We start from the raw sequence: 18,677 nt of genomic DNA, 5'->3' as shown, positions 1-18,677 counted from the left end.
TTTTATAAATACAAGTTTACAAAATATGTATAAGAGCTGTACACCAAAAACTATAAAACACTGCTGAGAAGAATTACAGAAGGTCTAAATAAATGGAGAGTTATCCCATGTCCATTGATCAGAAGACTCAATAGTGTTAAGATTTCAGTTCTCTCCAAATTGGTCTGTAGATGGGATGCAGTCCCAATATAAATTCCAAGAGTCATTCATGTAGAAATTTATAGGCTTGTCCTAACTTTTATATGGAATTGTAAAGGATCTAGTGTCAAGTACTATAAAGCATCTGAAATGCTACTCTACTTTCAGCCTAAAAAGTTAGTCTGCCACAGTTTCATGGATTTTGGTAGATGACACCAGACTCCCAGCTCAGAGATGAAGAACAGTTTATTACTCACAGCCATTCGACTCCTGGGTATTTAACCAAGAAAAACGAAAGCATAAATGCTCCTGGCGACTTTATGTAAAATAGTCCAAAATAGGAAAAAACCCAAATGTCTATGAATAGGTGAATGGGTAAACAAACTGTGATATGTCCACATAACAGAATACTACTACTCAGCAATAAGAAAGAGTAAATTATGAATATTTGCCAAAAAATAGGTGAATCTCAAAATAATTATGCTGAGTGAAAAAAGTCAGAAAAATAGTATATACTATGATTTTACTTATATAGAATTCTTGAAAATGCAAAGTTACCCTACAGTGACAGAAAGCAGATCACTGGTTGCCTGGGGAGGGAGTTAGGGAGGACAGAAGAGACATGGTTTACAAAGCGCTTAAGGCAACTTTTGGAGGAGATGGGCATGTTCATTGTTTTGACTGTGACAGTGATTTCACAAGTATACACATAGGTCAAAACTTATCAAAATGTATACTTTAAACTTGTGAAGCTTAGTGCACATCAATTATACCTCAATTAAGCTGGAAAAAAGTTAAGACAATAATCCAGGGGGAAAAAATCAAACACTAAACAGATTTCAGCTGTTGCCCAACATACAAAAGAGACAGTTTGGAGTTTGAGTTGAACCAAGTTAACTTCCTGCTGAAACAAAAAATCAACACTCTTCAAAGGATAACAGAATCCATACTCTACAAAGGATCATTAACACGGTCAAGAAAATAATAAAAAATTATTAGATGTATGCAAATCTGATCCATACTCAAGAGACATGGCAGTCAATTGAGACCTACCCTAAGAGCCTGTAACATTTTAACAGATCAGACAGCAAGGAACCTATCACAAATCCCTAGGATAAGTCAGAAGGAATAAGTAGCAAATATAAAGAGCCTTCTGCTAGCAAAAGATTGGGCTACTGGGCTCCAGTAAGGATAAGAACTTAAATGAATTAAAATCCATTATATATGGTTAAATCAATGAGCTCACAATAAAATAAAATGTAATTGGTACCTCATAGGTAACAATGAATCACTCTGTCAACCTGAAAACAGAGTATATTAAAAAAAAAAAAAAGCAAGCATTTATCCTGACTTTTATTTTATATTTTATACTATCCCATTGGGTAACCAAATAGTATGAGAGGAAGTGTCTCCTTATAAAATAATTCCAATGTGTAATCAAAAATCAATGTAGAGATTACTTTGGAAGGAGAAAGAGGCTGTGATTGGTATGGGGCAAAATAACCTAAAAGGTCATTTCAATTTCTCAGTTCTAAACCTCTAAGACTACTTTCAAAATAGGTAGATAGAAGCTTTCCATTTAAAAACATCAGCACTAGCAATGCCTTATCTGGGATACGGAAATTTGAGTGCTTGATCAGAGCAAAACCTTTCCAAAGACAAAAGCACAAACCTGGCTGAAGGAATCCAATAGTGACCTAAAGATCTACATGGCTTCCATATGTTTGCTAACTACAAATGATTCTAGAACAGTTTTACAGTAAAACTCCTTGGAAAAAGTTCACTAAACCAAAGATTTACTTAAGATTTAAACCAAAGCTTAATAAATTCATACACATAAATTTATTACACATATTATATTATAATGTAAATATTTAAATGTATTTAAAATAAAATATATAATACAAATTGTTAAAATACAATAATATAATAACTATAATATATAATATAAACATATTATTTATATATAAATTCATATATATATATGAAATGTTCATAGAATTATAGAAACTAAGGTTGATAGGGACCTCTGGTTAAATCTAATCCATTGTTTAAATTCTTCAAGCTTCTTATACAATCTCTCCATTGCTTCTTCCACAAAACAAAAACAAAAAACAACCAAAAAAAACTTGCTGATGGCATCACTACCTCTTCCCAGACTAGTCCAGAGGTATCCAAACTTTTTCAGTTCACAGGGCCCTTATCAAGTCTCAGTAATTTTTTCACAGTCCACCAAAGCCAACAGAAGTACAGAACCATTCCATTTGTTAAGTACCAATAGTTAGTACTTAAATGCTAACAACCTAGTAGCTATTTAAATCGAATAACATACATTCTTTTAGAACTTGTTTTTTAGTCTTAAATAACCCAGTCACTTCTAACTGGCTGTGTGTCTGTCAGTCCTGCGCAACTTCTCTAACCTTGCAGACTGGACCCAGCCACCCTCAGCTGTTTTACAGTGGTTTTCATACAGTTCTTGCTTTTTAATTACAGCAACCACTAAAAATCTAGTTTTGTAAATACATGACATCATTAAGAAGAATTTAGCGTCATCTAATGTTAAAACTATAAACTACCTTGAGCTAGTAGTTTGCAAGTGTCCCACAGTATAAGTATCTTTGTTTTTCCCTTGAAACTTTAAAATATCCTATGGTACCCCTCACACCCCTGTGAGCTCACTGTGTCACCCCAGGGTGTCTCAGCATAGAGCTATCAACAGTATGACTAGTCCACTGTGTACTTGCTCTTACTAGTTATCAATTAGTTATAGGAATTAATATACACTTTTAAAGGTAATAAATCAATTTAATTTTTTAAAAAGCAGTATTTTATTGCATCATGGATCATATCTCCCTACTGTACCAACCATTTTTAAAAATCAACAAAGTTTTTCAAACAACGAACTTCAAACACTTAAGAATTCATTTCTTGAAATAAAATTTCAAAGGGTGAATTTAGACTAAGTATCTGCCATTATATTTAGTATAAGATGGATGGGGAGACACAAAACCACAATGCTAGGGCAATATACACAATAATTGTCACAAAATAAATTCTCTAGGAGACAGCCATTTGTTCAACAAACCAGGGGCTACGCTAGGAATGGAACAGTGAATACAAGGGACAAAAACACCTTCTTACGGATTACATTCTGGTAGAGGCAGACAGACAAACTAAATGGGTAAAATATGTAAAGTGCAGCCATAATGCACCACAGGAAAAAAAAAATGGAGCAAAACACAAGTGAATCCCTTTCTGTTTCCTTACCTCATTCTCAGCTGAGGATGGTCTCAAGTTCTTGTCTCTATCAAAGGCAAAGACATGGGAGAAGGAATGAATGAGGTGAGACCAGGCCAGTAAACAGCAGACAGTCTCTCCCTGGACATGCTGTCAGGAAGTGGGAAAGTTGGAGTACGGGTCCCTATTATTCTCGCAGCCCAATGTGGAATGGGCTGCAGGAAAAGCCCATGTCAGGTGTTTCAGAAATCACGGCTGCCCTCGTGGAACCCAGAAACCACACAGCAAGATCTGAAGACAGGATATGTACGTATAGAAGAGGATTCCAATTTTCAACAAGGTGCTCCAGAAAGGTCTCAAGAATAACATGACATGTGACTAAAGACCTGAAGGTAAGGATGCTAGGAGTAAAGTAGGACACACAGTCACATACACACACACTCACATAAACACACACACACATACTCACATACACACATACTCACATACACACATATACACACATAGGGAGTTCCCTGGTGGTCCAGTGGTTAAGACTCCATGCTTCCACTGCAGGAGGTGCAGGTTCGATCCCTGATTAAAGAACTAAGATCCCACATGCTGCGCTGCATGGCCAAAACAAAAACGAAAACAGAACATATATATACACACATACAGCAAAGGCTCTGGTGTCATCCCCACCAACAAGCCTCAGGTCACCGAAGTTCAACAGGAGAAAAAGAACATAACTTTCAGAATCCCTACGCATCCCCAATTATCATTCACACTTGTTTGATAAAAGATTAAGAAACAATTAAAAACAGATACACGGAGAGTCCTACAAACCTGGCTTTCAAACTTGGCTCTGCCATCTTAGAAATTATGTAACTTCTCTGGGACTCAATTTTTCTTCTAAAATGAGGATTAAAGACCTACCGCGCAGTGTGGCTATGAGGATGAAATAGATGATGTATCTGAGGCAATGAGCACACACGGTGGATGCTCAGAATAAGTTGGCTAGTTCCTAACAGTCAACACAGAAACTCCACTTCCGGCTCCACTGACAAAGCAGATGCCACAAGTGCTGCAGCAACAGGGTGATGCTGCCTTGGTCTGAAATCTGATAGACCAAGCCTTCAAGATCAAGTGCTGGCTGAAGGCACAGCAGGTCAAAGTCTTATTACAGCAACCCATAAGCGACTAAGTAAAGTTTGTGCGAATGCTGGCATTTTGCTGTCATATTTCTTGAAACAAGGGGGCTAGAAGGGTTTGGCCATTTTTGGTCAGACAGTATTATCAACAGAAGCCACAAGGAAGGGAGGGGGTAGAATGTTTCTCTGTAAAGTCAGTAACAGCAGCCTGTTTTCATTGTCTGGGGAGTCAGGGGAAGAGGCTGCTTAGGGCTCAGCCCTTCCTATTTGAGGACACCCAGTTCTCCACCTCTCTCCACTCTGAAGAGAACAGGTCCCAGATAGGCCGCAGAGCGAGGGGCGCAACTCTGCACACACATTCTCACTTTTTTGTCCTACAAGTAACAAAGTAAGGTAGTACCTTGGATGATCTAAACAAGCAAACAAACAAAAGTGAAAAAGAAAACCTGTAATGTACCAGCAGATCTGATGATGATGGTGATGGTGATGGTGATGGTGACATTAAAACAATTAATGATCCGGGTGCTTGACTAGTTCCAGGCACTTTTCCAAGTGTGTCATATGCATTAAACTCACAACAACCCTACAGTAACTTCTACTTAACGACAGATGTATCTTTGAGGGTCAAAACAAACAAAAAGACAGAACTCAGTTAACAACCTAAGACTTGTTCCACATAACGCAGCTAGGAATTGAGGAGTCAATGTTAGAGCTTTCTGACTCCCAGTTCTGTGTTCCAGTCTGCAGCACACTCGAATAAGAAAGCCTGGAGTCTTCCTAACTAGTCAGGAATGACCAGATCTCGTGAAAAACTAGTTAAGTATGTATCCAAGAATAAATCAACTTTGTTAATGATATTAATTGTAGCTTGGCTGATATGGATGAAAAACGTCACCTGCCGTATCAGTAAAACACAGGATGCTGCAGCCAGCAGGCCACCAGCCACTGCAGCCACCCTGTGCACCCTGAGGGGGTTCTTCAGGCTGGAGAAAAGCAGGAGACTGGTCCTAGACAGTTCAGGTGCTTATCAGAGGAACGATCTCAATGAGCCCAGACACAGGCTCTTGCATCTTCCCATACACAGAAAAGTGCTAAATTCCTTAACTTCAGATGTCTGGTTTTCTTTAATTAATACTAATCTTTTGATGTTCCCACTCCCTGGTTTTTTTCCCCAAACTCCTGTATATCCTGGCCCCTCCCTGGCCTCTTAGCAGCAGTCCCTCAGAGTGACCTGAGAAGCTGTCTTCCAGGCTTAAGTCCTCAGAAAATTCGCTGGATAAAACATAATTCTCAACTTTCAGGTTGTGTATTTTTTTCAGTTGACACTGACATAAATGATTACATCATATAGGAGGTTCTAAAGCACCAAGTGCCAGGAAAAAAAACTAAATATAAAATTCAGGGAAGGAACTAGAATCCAAGTCCAAATTATACAAAATTACTGGACATCCCTTGTAATATCACTCATTTCTTTGATGATTTTTAAACTAGTGGCTTTAGAATAAAGATGAAAAGCTTACTATTCTACCATTAAAATTCCTTGGAAAAGACTGTTTTTAACAGCCAGGTCAGTTACTATTTTGAAAGAGTAGTTCTTCTACTAGGGGATAGGCTATAAGGGAGAGTTATATGATCTCACGTCCCCATTTGTAATAAAACAGAGCTCAACAGTTAATATGCTACTGAGGCCATTTAAACCTATTCGTAATCTGTCAACCCCATAAATCCTCAAATTCCACTCGTCCTTACTCCCACCTCCCCCCAAATAATTCAGCTGACAGGTAGATAAAGTTTCTGAGAAACCCCTAAGGTTGGCAGGAAAAAAAACATGTTTCAGAAATGTTGAAAAGGACCCTGGGGTGTGGTACGGTGGAAAATCAGAGTATTCCCCTAATGAATTTAGAAAGCTAATAGTAGTTTCATAACTTCTCTAATTTTCTCCTATGTTTTCTTTCTTAACCTTAACAAAACGTCGCTTAAGATGCTGAGGTAAATAATCATGTAAGAAAGCTACGAGAAAGCTAAGAGCTTTCCTTGGATGATATTTATACCCGTGTGAAAGAAAAAAGTCATTATTCCCTCAAATCAAAATACAATTACCCTTTCATGAAATAACTCACAAATAGGATGAAGAATTCAAGCAACATAAAATCAAAATGCCTTTTAAAACTTTAGAACAAGTCTGAGTAGAGTCCTGTGACAGTCTCCCAAATAATACACTATCCAGTGTCTACTTTAATGTTCCAAAGACTTTCCGGCACCAAGTCCCTGACTCTCTGGGAGTACCCATTGCTATTCCGCAGGCATCCTGCCAGCTTCTCCTCCAATTCCAAAGAACCTTCCCCTACACAGATCGCCTATGAGAGCAGTGGTGAGAAATAGTTCTAACTTGCTAATGGGATGAAATGATGTACCTGTGATAGGAGAGACACCATCAGAAAGGAGTTTGTGTGGCTTGCTGAAGATCCTGCATTTTAATTAACCCTTGTTTTTTCCTTTATCTTCCTTACTTTCTTTCACATTTATTTTAGGCACCAGCATGACCAAATAATATCACCTTAGATGCTTACTTGCACTGATCGTTACTCAAACAAAAAGAGAAGCGGATTCGATTCCATTAAGAAGTAAATTCAAAAGAAATTTTAGAACATTAACAGGGGGATTTCTAGTCCTCATAGTCTTTTGTGATTGAACTGTAATATCGTTATCATAATATTCTAAATACAAGGCACCATCCATCTTCCTTCCAGGGAGCTAAAAGTTTAAGAGAGTTCTCTTGGTTTTTAGGGTTTTAATTATATATATAGATAGATGTCCCTCAAAGAGCTAATCTGAAAGTGAGATCACTACTTGCTTTTCAGAAGGATTCATCACTTTATAAAGGATTAGGGGCAAGTATCCTTTAAGTAGGGAGCATTTTGGCTGTATTTTATATTCTATTTTTAAAAATTTGAGTGACATCGTTTTTTTCAGATATACATCTATTACAAAAAGGGAGAAAATTAAATTAATTTAATTAAAATCAGATCCTATAAGCTTACAATTGATTAAAGTATGTAAAAACAAAAGTCATAAATGCTTGGAACTTCCCTGGTAGTCCAGTGGTTAAGAATCTGCCTTCCAATGCAGGGGACGTGGGTTCGATCCCTGGTCTGGGAACTAAGATCCCACATGCTGCGGGGCAACTAAGCCCGTGTGCACTGCAACTACTGAGCCCACGCACTCTGGAGCCTGAGCACCACAACTAGAGAGAAGCCCACGTGCCACAACGAAACATCCTGTGTACTGCAACTAAGACCCCAGACTAGGAAACAACCATTTTTCTGAGGAGCCCTGGCTTTCAGAGAGAAGTAAATTCAAGACAACAATCTGGCTCTAGTGGTGCTCAATTTTACTGGGCTGGTTGTGGCTTCACGGCCTCTTTTCTGGAACTTTTGTCATTTGGATATTGGACTTCCTGGACTGGTCCTGTAATTTGTAAAAAAAACTTTTTTCTTTTAAAATCTTTTTTTGTTCTGCTTTCTATAGGATTACCTCACCTTTATCTTCTAATTCTCTACTGAGTTTTTTTTTCTTTTTTTCCCTGATACCATGATTTTAAATTTCCAAGCGCTCTTTCAGTCTCAGAATGAATGCTGCTTCTGCTGCTTCTACTTCTCCTCCATCTCCTTCTTCAAAGTAGTAGCCTGTTCCTGCTTCACCATTACAATAGGTTCTTTTAACCCTCTTTGGATATCAGTACAGAACAACTTCCAGCTTTTCCTCTTGCGTGATTCTGTGTCCTCCAGGTTGCTCTGTTGTTTGTTTTGTTCTCTTTCACATTAGGAGCTTTCTCCACTGTCTGGGAATCCTTGGTGATCTGCTCATGTTTAAGAGGGGAGCTAAAAAGACAGTTGGGAGCTCTAGGTATGTCAGTGGGGCTTGGGGCTTACGTCAGAACTTCACTTGTTTGTCAACTATGTGAGCAACTTCTTAGGTAATTCATATAGACTCGTTTTAGAACACTGGAAGAATACGTTTTCATTTTTTGGTACCATTCAGTGGAACAGTTACAGGCAGTATACATTTTGAAGTGAATTTATATTTTCAACACTTTTCACCACCACTTTGATGTAACTACCCTTGCCATGGCTGATTTCAAACTACCAATGTGAGGTTTGTGGATGTGCAGCTGGGAGGACGCATACAGTGGCACACAATCATACAGTGTTCCACTATACAGATACAAGAAACTTAACCTTGAGAGTAAAGTCACCAGGATGTGGTAAATTTTGAGTATCTTTGCATTTAATACAATTTAGGTAATTGTAAGTGTATAGGATTTTATTTTTAATAAAGGCTATGTTAAACAACCAACCCACAAGTTTCCTGAATATTTAACAATTGGCTCTTGCAGGTGGGTATGAGCCAGCTCCAGCCTACCACTGGCTCTATGTGCCAAAGACTGGACAATCTGAATACAAGTAAGGATGACAGCTGCCACGGGCTGACACCCATCACATTTGTTTAAACCCATGAGCTCACAAAAAGTTCACAATGAACTTAGGAAAACACAGGCACAACTAGTTGGTGACCGATGGAAGAAGCCAGGGAACCAAGTCATTCTGAAAACTGATGAATGAAGAAAAGAGATCAAACACTTATCTAGCCTATCCTATATAAACTGTACCACTAGGTACACAAACAATAGATGAACAGAAGTTTTTCTTATAGAAGTACTTCAGCTAACAAAAGAAGAAAGAGGGATAGAATTTGTTATCATTTTGCAACTTCTACTGATTTAAAGGTTCAATATTTGTTAAATCGCGCGCACACACACACACACACACACACACACACACACACACAAATGACATGTCCCCAGATGGAATTAGACATCCCAATATGAAATACTGTTGCCAAAACAATCAAACCTGACAATGATCCAGCTTTTAGATCCAACTACCAATTTATATGATATAGAGAGGACCATGTAAAACAAAACCATTAGGATGCTATAAGCAAAATTCAGAGTGAAAAACTCTATAAGACAAACAACCCAGTTTCTTCAACAAATATACAAGTGTGAAAGGGAAAGAAAGATAAAAGAAAGGGAGGGAGAGAGAGACATCAACAAATGACAATGTGTTATTTGGATCCTGATTCAAAAAAAACATTAAATAATAATCTAATAAACATTTATGAGACAAAACATTTGAAAAAAGACTGGTTATTTGATATTACAGAATTATTATTAGTTCTGAGGGTGTGATAATACTATTGTAGTTATGCTTTAAAATAGTTCTTATCTTTTAGAGATATATCCTGAAACATTTATGGGCAAATTAATAGGATGTCAAGGATATTCTTCAAAATAATATGGAAGGGCTTCCCTGGTGGCGCAGTGGTTGAGAGTCCGCCTGCCGATGCACGAGACACAGGTTCGTGCCCTGGTCCGGGAGGATCCCGCATGCTGCGGAGCGGCTGGGCCCGTGAGCCATGGCCGCTGAGCTTGCGCGTCCGGAGCTTGTGCTCCGCAACGGGAGAGGCCACAACAGTGAGAGGCCCGCGTACCGCAAAAAACCCCCAAAAAACCAAAATAACATGGAAGACTGAGTTATTTGTAGTGAGGTGTATGGACCTAGAGTCTATCACACAGAGTGAAGTAAGTCAGAAAGAGAAAGACAAATACCGTATGCTAACACATATATATGGAATCTAAAAGGAAAATGGTTCTCATGAACCTAGGGGCAGGACAGAAATAAAAACGCAGATGTAGATAATGGACTTGAGAACACAGGGAGAGGGAAGGGTAAGCTGGGACGAAGTGAGAGAGTAGCATTGACATATATATGCTACCAAATGTAAAATAGCTAGTGGGAAGCAGCTGCATAGCACAGGGAGATCAGGTAGGTATTTTGTGACCACCTAGAGGGGTGGGATAGGGAGGGTGGGAGGGAAGTGCAAGAGGGAGGGGATATGGGGATATATGTATACGTATAGCTGATTCACTTTGTTATACAGCAGAAACTAACACAACACTGTGAACCAATTACACTCCAATAAAGATGTTAAAAATAAAAATAATATGGAAGGGAGAGAAATGAATGGGAGTATAGACAAAATAAGACAAATCATGAGTAGATACTGAAACTGGGTAATGGAAACATGGAATTTAATTATTGGAGTCTGTTTACTTTTGTGTGTTTGAAATTTTTCTATAATAAAAAATGTTTAAATATTGAAATACTTCAATAGCTATTCATCTTACCAAAAATAAAAGGCACACCCCAACCACAAGGCCTCCCAGGATGATCCCTTCTGGTGTTCTCCACCCTGACCTCCTTTCCTAGCACTCTGCCCCTCTATCACCACTCTGTACCAGTCATGCTCACCCCCAGGTCAAACACACCAGACACATGACCTTTTGGGGGATTTGCACTAGATTTCTCTGCTGAAGGCTCTTTCCCCAGATGTCCTGCATGGCTAACTCCTTCCCTTCCTTTACGTCTCTGCTCAGATGTCCCTTTCTCAATGATATCTACCTGACTACCACATTTTTAATTGCAACTTTCTTCCCCAACCCTAGCGTTTTCATTACCCCTCATAATGCCCTACTTTTTCTCATAGTACTTATCCCCTTCCACGAATACTATACAATTTACTTATTTTTGTTATTTTTATTTTCTGTCTATTCTAACCACTAAAGTGTAAAATCCACAAGGACGAAGACTAATGTCCATTCTGCCCACATGTATTTTCTGTGTTCATAATAGAGCTTGGGACACACAATCAGAGATCAGTAAGTATGTGCTGAATGAATTCAATAAATGAATATGTATTACAAGGCCAATATTTTAAATAATATCCATTTTTAACTTTAAATTTACATATGGTATGGATTTTGCTTCCCACATGCCTTCCCCAAATTGACAGCAAGAGTTGCCCTACAATTCCAAAATAAAATGAATGAAATCGATGAAAAGAGTAGTAACCATAAAGTGTGCTTCTTAACTAAAACACCATAAACATTTAATCTACAGTTACATCACTGAGAATAGAAAATAACACTGGGTTTTGTTGTTGTTTTTGGCTGAGCAATTCACCCTGGCCCAGACAGAGAGCATTCATCAGGACATGAGGATCCTGAAATCTGTCACTTGATGGTTCCCAATCGTTTCTACTAAATAATACCCCCTTTTTTAACATCAAAGGATATCATGAACGCCCACAACAATACAGCTGTAATTTTAGTGTACGTTAATTAGGGAAATACATAATAACAAACGGCTATGAACTAAATGAAACTGTATGTTATTAACCACAACTGTTATACTCATTTAAAATATAGTTACATGTATGCTCACATAAGTGCTTTTACTCAGCCTACATACAATGCTTTATGCAATGTAAGTTCACACGACCCAGGCAATAACCTCAAGTCTTCCCATAAGTCCAAGATCTACAGGATGAATCCAGTGGCATAAAGTATCGGAAATCTTCATTATGCATCTTTGAACCTTATAAATGGAAATATCACAGTAATACAATTTAAGCACAAAAAAGCTCAAGTAACTTAAAAAAAAACAAACTAGTCCTCTGGAGTCAGACTGTCTGGATTCAAATCCTGGATCCCCCAATTACTAGTGCGTAATCTTAAAAGTTTACCATCCCTACAACTCAGTCTGCTCGTCTACAGAATAAGGACAATAACAGCACTTAATTCATAGGGTTATGATAGGACTAAATGAGTTAGTATATGTAAAGCCCTCAGAAGAGCGTGTGGCACATAAGTCAGGGCATCTAAGTGCTGCTGTTTTTCACCAAGTTTCATCAAATCCAGGATTTAGTCTCTTGTCCCTCAAGGTGTGATATAAACTCACCATGCATTACACCTTTTTGCTGTTAAAGTTTAGAAAGGTTGAAAAAATAAAGTCTCAAAAAAAAAAAACACCCGCTGCCATGACACATTTGTTGAAACATTTAATATTTGTTAAACTGTAAACACGAGTTTACTGATAGGCTCTACTGCCACGGTGGGTTAAATACCACTTTGGCAGGTTCGACAATTGCACAGTATTTGTAAGAAGACTTACAATGTCTACTGCACAGATATGTAAAGGTATAGAATTCTATGCCATTTAAAAAATTTTTTCCCAAAGCAATTTTGGTAATACTACAGTGGACAGTTCTGGCAATCCTTTCCTTCCCAACAAAGCCAGCTTTAATAAAAATGAAGGCACTACCAGCTTGACTTGAAGTTGAACTTTAAGAAACCCTTTAAATGCAAAACTAAGTGTATCCCTGTTTCATATTTAACTTGCAATAGGATACCCAGCCACTATCAGGGGACTTGGCAAGGTTTGTGAGTTGACGACGCGATGCCTGCTGAGATGGGCTCCACACACAGGTAACACAAAATTGCAGACAAAATCTTCCAACCTACACCTCAGTCTCCTTTAAAGTTAATCTGAACACACCATACATGAAAGGAAATGAAAAGTGAGTTTTTCTCCTTTACCATGGCACTGGGACTTCCTGAGTTTTCCATTCCATTGCTGATTGGTCCAGAACTACTGTTTCCTTCTAACTATTCCCAATTGTGTCTGTCAGACATAATTAGGGTTACACACTAAAAAGGAAGTGTTAAAATGTAATAGTGCCATTAAATCCAACAAATAATTTTTACTTTCACCCTCAGTATATCAGGAAAAATAGCTATTACCATTTGACATCTGGGCTCAATGGAACCTTCATATTTTTAAGCTATTTTTATGTATAATTTACAGAAATATGAATAAAAGGATAGTGAAAACAAGGCTAGAAATGTTGCTCTCTCTGCATTTATTTGTGATTTGTCTAATAATTATGAAATGTCAGTTTTTTCTTTTTTCCATTACGAGGAGAAAATGAAAAATTCTGCATTTTCAACTATGTTCAATTAACCCCCAAAGTAAGCTAGAACAATGATGTTTCCCATCTTCTTACACACATTCTTGAAACAGAATATAGAATTAGAAAAAAGTCCCAAAATTAGAAAAATGAAGGGTGACAATTTATTTCACTATTGGATCATCCTTATCTAGGTGATTTCATCCTTCTTCCATTTTATTAGTCTTTTTTTTAAAAGCATATTTGGGAATAACTGATGAGTAATGATGAGTCATAATAAAATAATACCTATGATGAGAAAATAGCAAGATGTTTCAAGATACAGGAAAATATGATCCATAAGATCCCATAATGTAACTTAGATTTATAAAAGGGTGCAATAGACCCATATGGTAATGGCAAGGCAGAACGAGTTTTATTCAATTAAAAAAATTAAATAAATTTTCTCTTTGTGCTTTGACAGCATCTAAGAACGAATAAAACTCATGAAATGCCAATCCTTTCAGACAGTAAGAACTGCTCAGAACTCAAAAACAAAATTAGAGCCAATCGGGCTTCCCTGGTGACGCAGTGATTGAGAGTCCGTCTGCCAATGCAGGGGACACAGGTTCACGCCCCGGTCCGGGAAGATCCCACGTGCTGCGGAGCGGCTGGGCCCGTGAGCCATGGCCGCTGAGCCTGCGCGTCCGGAGCCTGTGCTCCGCAACGGGAGAGGCCACAACAGTGAGAGGTCCGCGTACCGCAAAAAAAAAAAAAAAAAAAATTAGAGCCAAACAACTCTAACAATACACCGAAGGTTAAGAATACTTTTTCTCAAATTATGTTAAATGTTAATACCAGAAAAATTTAAAAATTTTCCAATGTAAATAAAATCATCTATTAAATTAGAAACACTTTTAAATGAAAGATGGAATAAAATGGGTATTCTGGGGCTTCCCTGGTGGCGCAGTGGTTGAGAGTCCGCCTGCTGATGCAGGGGACACGGGTTCGTGCCCCGGTCCTGGAAGATCCCACATGCCGCGGAGCGGCTGGGCCTGTGAGCCATGGCCGCTGGGCCTGCGTGTCTGGAGCCTGTGCTCCATGGCGGGAGAGGCCACAACAGTGAGAGACCCGCGTACCAAAAAAAAAAAAAAAAAAAAAGGGTATTCTGTATTACTAGCAGTACTGTAAACTAACATAATATTTTAAGAGAAATTTCATTAAAATTCTTTTAACTTTCATAGTCTTTAACTCAGTAACTAAACTTTCGAAACTCAATCATAAGCACTAGTCTGAAATACTAAGAAAACTGCATGAATGAAAGCATATATTGCAGTGGTAGTCATGTAAGTTAGAACTTAGAAGAGGCCTAAATCTTCAAGACTAAGGGATGGCCTATCGTACAGTCATTTAAAATTATGGCTATAGGAACTTCCCTGGTGGCCCAGTGCTTAGGACTTCGAGCTGTCACTGCCGGGGCACGGGTTCTATCCCTGATCGGGGAACTGAAAATCCCACAAGCTGAGTGGCGTGGCCAAGAAATAAAATAAAATAAAATGATGGTTTTAAGACTATCTAGGAACATGGAATAATATTCATCTTTTATTTCAGATGAGACCTCTCAAACATCACTCTGTAGCTGAACACCTAACTGCTATGAGGCATATACTCACAGATATTCACTAAGTAAGTACCACAAATCAAAATCTTTAACACACTTGCAGCACCTCCATACCCGCACCCTATTCAAAACACACTGTTGCTTACACACACCCTATCACGACTAACAGGGCGCACACACACACTTACTTTGAGGACTACATCACAGTAATAATAGTGGTTATGTTCCAGTGGGAGATTTTTGGTTTTAGTTCCCAATTTTTACCTAAAAAGTTTAAAACAAAATGCCCCCTCAAATGTATTTAATCTAAGTTTGTAAATATATACTTTGAAATTCAATTCCAGTGAGACTTCTAGGATATTGGTATAATCACAAATTTATTATGGCATCGCAAAATGATACAATTCTTTTGAAAAGCAATGTGTAATACATGTCAAAAACCATACATGTGTTTATACCTTTGACCTAAAAATTCCTACCCTGGGAATTTATCATAAAGAAATAATATAAAAGAAAAACGTGCACAAAGATACTCGATGCAACATTGTAATACTGAAAAACATTAAAAGTCTCTAAAAATAAGACAATGGCTATGTAAATTATGATACATTCTTTAAAAAAGAGTAAATATAAAATACACAGGAACAAGGAAAAGAGGTGACAAAAATGTTAAGTTAAAAAAGCAGAATATAGGGGCTTCCCTGGTGGCACAGTGGTTAAGAATCCGCCTGCCAATGCAGGGGACATGGGTTCGAGCCCTGGTCCGGGAAGATCCCACATGCAACTAAGCCCGTGTGCCACAACTACTGAGCCTTTGCTCTAGAGCCCGCGAGCCACAACTACTGAAGCCCGCGCACCTAGAGCCCGTGCTCCACAACAAGAGAAGCCACAGCAGTGAGAAGCCCGCGCACTGCAAGGAAGAGTAGCCCCCGCTCACCACAATTAGAGAAAGCCCGCGTGCAGCAGCGAAGACCCAATGCAGCCAAAAATTAAATACATGAATAAATAAATAAATTTATTTTTAAAAAAGCAGAATATAAATACTGTTGAATTAAAAAGGGTTTAAAAATTGTATTAACTATGTCAATTAACCAAAAATTCTCTTCATAAATGAAAAAGGGATGGGCACACTGAAAAATAAGGAAGACTGTTATGTTAGAGTGGGGAAAAAGTGTTCATTTTTAAAGTATTTTCTAATGGGACTTTGAAGATAATGTTTAAAAATCAAAACATGCAGGGAAAAGTAGATACTCATGGATAATAATTTCAAATTTTTGAAAAGAAAATCTAGAGTTTCAGAAAGGATAACATAGGCCTTTGCTAAATGATAAAGCAAATTCTTGTCTAGATGCAAAAGTTTCCTTAAGGAAAATAAATTTTAAATATATTCCTATGTAACTGCTCTAGCAAAGTTCCAGAGACACTAAATTATTAACAATGTTGCTGTTTTTCTTTCTAAAACAAGCCATCTATGGTTAAGTTGTATGCTTTTTCTTAAGACTTTAAAAACTTTTCTTGGCATTTGATTGGATATTAACACTAACAGAAAAGGAAAGAGTGCCACCTACTGAACTGTAATCCCTTCCACAGTAAAAAAAGAAATCAATATTCCTATTTAGACTGCAGAATTTGAAGTCTCCAGCAAGAATAAAGTGGATAATTAAACATTATGAACTAGCAGCATATTTTAAACATTACATTTTTACTACATAATACCTGATAAAAGTGAATAATAACTTTAAACCAAGTCTGATTACATGCAGGAAAAACAATCAATCAATGCGTTAATTGTGCACATGGCAGTATATTAGCACAAACCATCAACAATTAATCAACACTGTAACGTAACATCACAAGGCTCACAACAAAGAAAAAGAAAGTATTGCAAGTATTGCTTCTTTTCTGTGGTAAAATTAGATGCAAATAGCTACCTTTAAGTATTATGTAAAATAAAATTCTTAAATATGTCTAAGGGTTAGAAAAAGTTGATTACAAGTTATTGAAAGTGGATCAGTAAAATTAAAGTCTATCACCAAAAAACAATGAAAGAGACATGCAGAAATATAAAAGATAGCTGCAAAGATCTGGCCCAAACAACTTGCACATTCACACACATCTTCAATCTATTTCTCTCAAAGCCAACCAGCGAGGTAACATTCTGAGTGATGCTGTGGTCTTCAGGTGTGAGTCTGTGGACCTGAGCTGGCTGGCAGTGCAGCTCACACAGGAAAGGCAGGACAGTCCGTCAACCAGAAGGCAGTAAAATACCCCAGCAGATGAGAACCTACTCTGTGCCGAGCACTTCACACACCGCCAGAATTTTCACATCAGAAAGAATTAGACTGGGTGTTATTACTAACGTGTACATCTACAGTACTGTAAGTGTTTCTTCAGGATATAATGGTATGACAACCATCATACTTGGTGCTGAGATTTTCAGGAACAAATTGTAAATGTGGTCCTGCTCTCAAAGACCAAGTTGAAGACTTACAATAATGATGATATTAATCTCATTCACTTTTTTTTTCTCCAGCCACGCCACGTGGCTTGTGGGATCTTAGTTCCCCAACCAGGGATTGAATCCGGGCCCATGGCAGTGAAAGCATAGAGTCCTAACCACTGGACCACCGGTTAATTCCCTCATTCACTTATAATAACAACCCTATGGAGGCTACTATTTCCATTCTACAAATGTGGGAACTGGGGCTTAGGAGAGGGAAGAGCAGACATAACAATATTGTGGAGAAAGCAAAAAAAAAAAAAAAAAAAAGAAAGGCTTTAAATCATCAAACCCCAATGAAATACCAAGCTAGAATTTTTGGCAGTCAAACACCACATGACTACAGCAAACAACAGGCATCACAGCACGAGCGTTATCTATAACTTTAAGCCCTAAACTAATAAACTGAAGGTTGATATTTAATCTTTTAGTAACAAAACTAACGTGAGGTGTTTTTGAACAGTTTCTGTTCTAAAATCTCAAAGCATATTAATTCAGTATCCTACAATGACAAACAGGGCCATCTTCAAAAATCCTCATTACACCATGAGGTCAATGAAAGGAGAGCCTTTGCACCCCCAACATGGAGCACAGGGCCTGGCACAAAGCAGGTGCCCTAAAATTAAACTAGTAAAAATGACAATGATAACAATATGCAAACCCGGCCTTTTTTTTTTAAAGCAAGTGCATCTGTTGCCCTTAACAAACAACATAGTCTGCTCGGCATCCCAGGTTCATGCCGGATTATTTAATCTTGAACTCCATCTGATTCCTCTTTTTAAAAAATAAATACAGGTTATGCTGGAGCATTGCCTGAGGGATAGAAAGTCCATTCTAAGGTTAATCCCCAGATCAGGACAATCTGTTTAAGATCAGGACACCTAGATGCTGAGATTACCACCCAGCCTCCCCAGCATGAAGCCCCGCTCCTCTCTCTAACATACTCTCTATAATTTATCTACCACCCAATCCTGTCCACTCAGCACCTCTCCAATCCGGTCCTTCCTCTGATCGCTTCACCACAGTTAGAATTCAGGCCCCATCAGCTCCCCCTTGCGTGGCCACACTAAGCTGCACCCAGGCTCTTTTCCAGGTCTTCTCTCTCGAGGCCATCCTCCTCCTCACCATGAGAATTTACTCATGGAATCATCTTATGCCGGCCACTTAACCGCCATCGAGTCCCTCATCCTTACAGCACACT

At 38.2% G+C, this 18,677-nt stretch overlaps 1 protein-coding gene across 2 annotated transcripts in view; it reads right to left on the bottom strand.

Moving 5' to 3' along the window:
* The window catches only part of TAF3 (TATA-box binding protein associated factor 3), a 154,082-nt gene that overhangs the window by 116,516 nt on the left and 18,889 nt on the right, over positions 1-18,677 (bottom strand). The window contains exon 2 of one of the 2 annotated variants that reach the window (XM_060160041.1): positions 3,406-3,442. The exons of the other annotated variant lie outside the window; for it this stretch is intronic. The gene's annotated coding sequence lies outside the window, so the exon portion shown is untranslated. The remainder of the gene's footprint in view (positions 1-3,405; positions 3,443-18,677) is intronic. 2 annotated transcript variants of the gene reach the window in all.

Source organism: Lagenorhynchus albirostris, chromosome 1 (assembly GCF_949774975.1).
Source record: "Lagenorhynchus albirostris chromosome 1, mLagAlb1.1, whole genome shotgun sequence".
NCBI classification, from domain to species: Eukaryota; Metazoa; Chordata; class Mammalia; order Artiodactyla; family Delphinidae; genus Lagenorhynchus; species Lagenorhynchus albirostris.
This window is presented reverse-complemented; position numbering and strand designations above follow the sequence as displayed.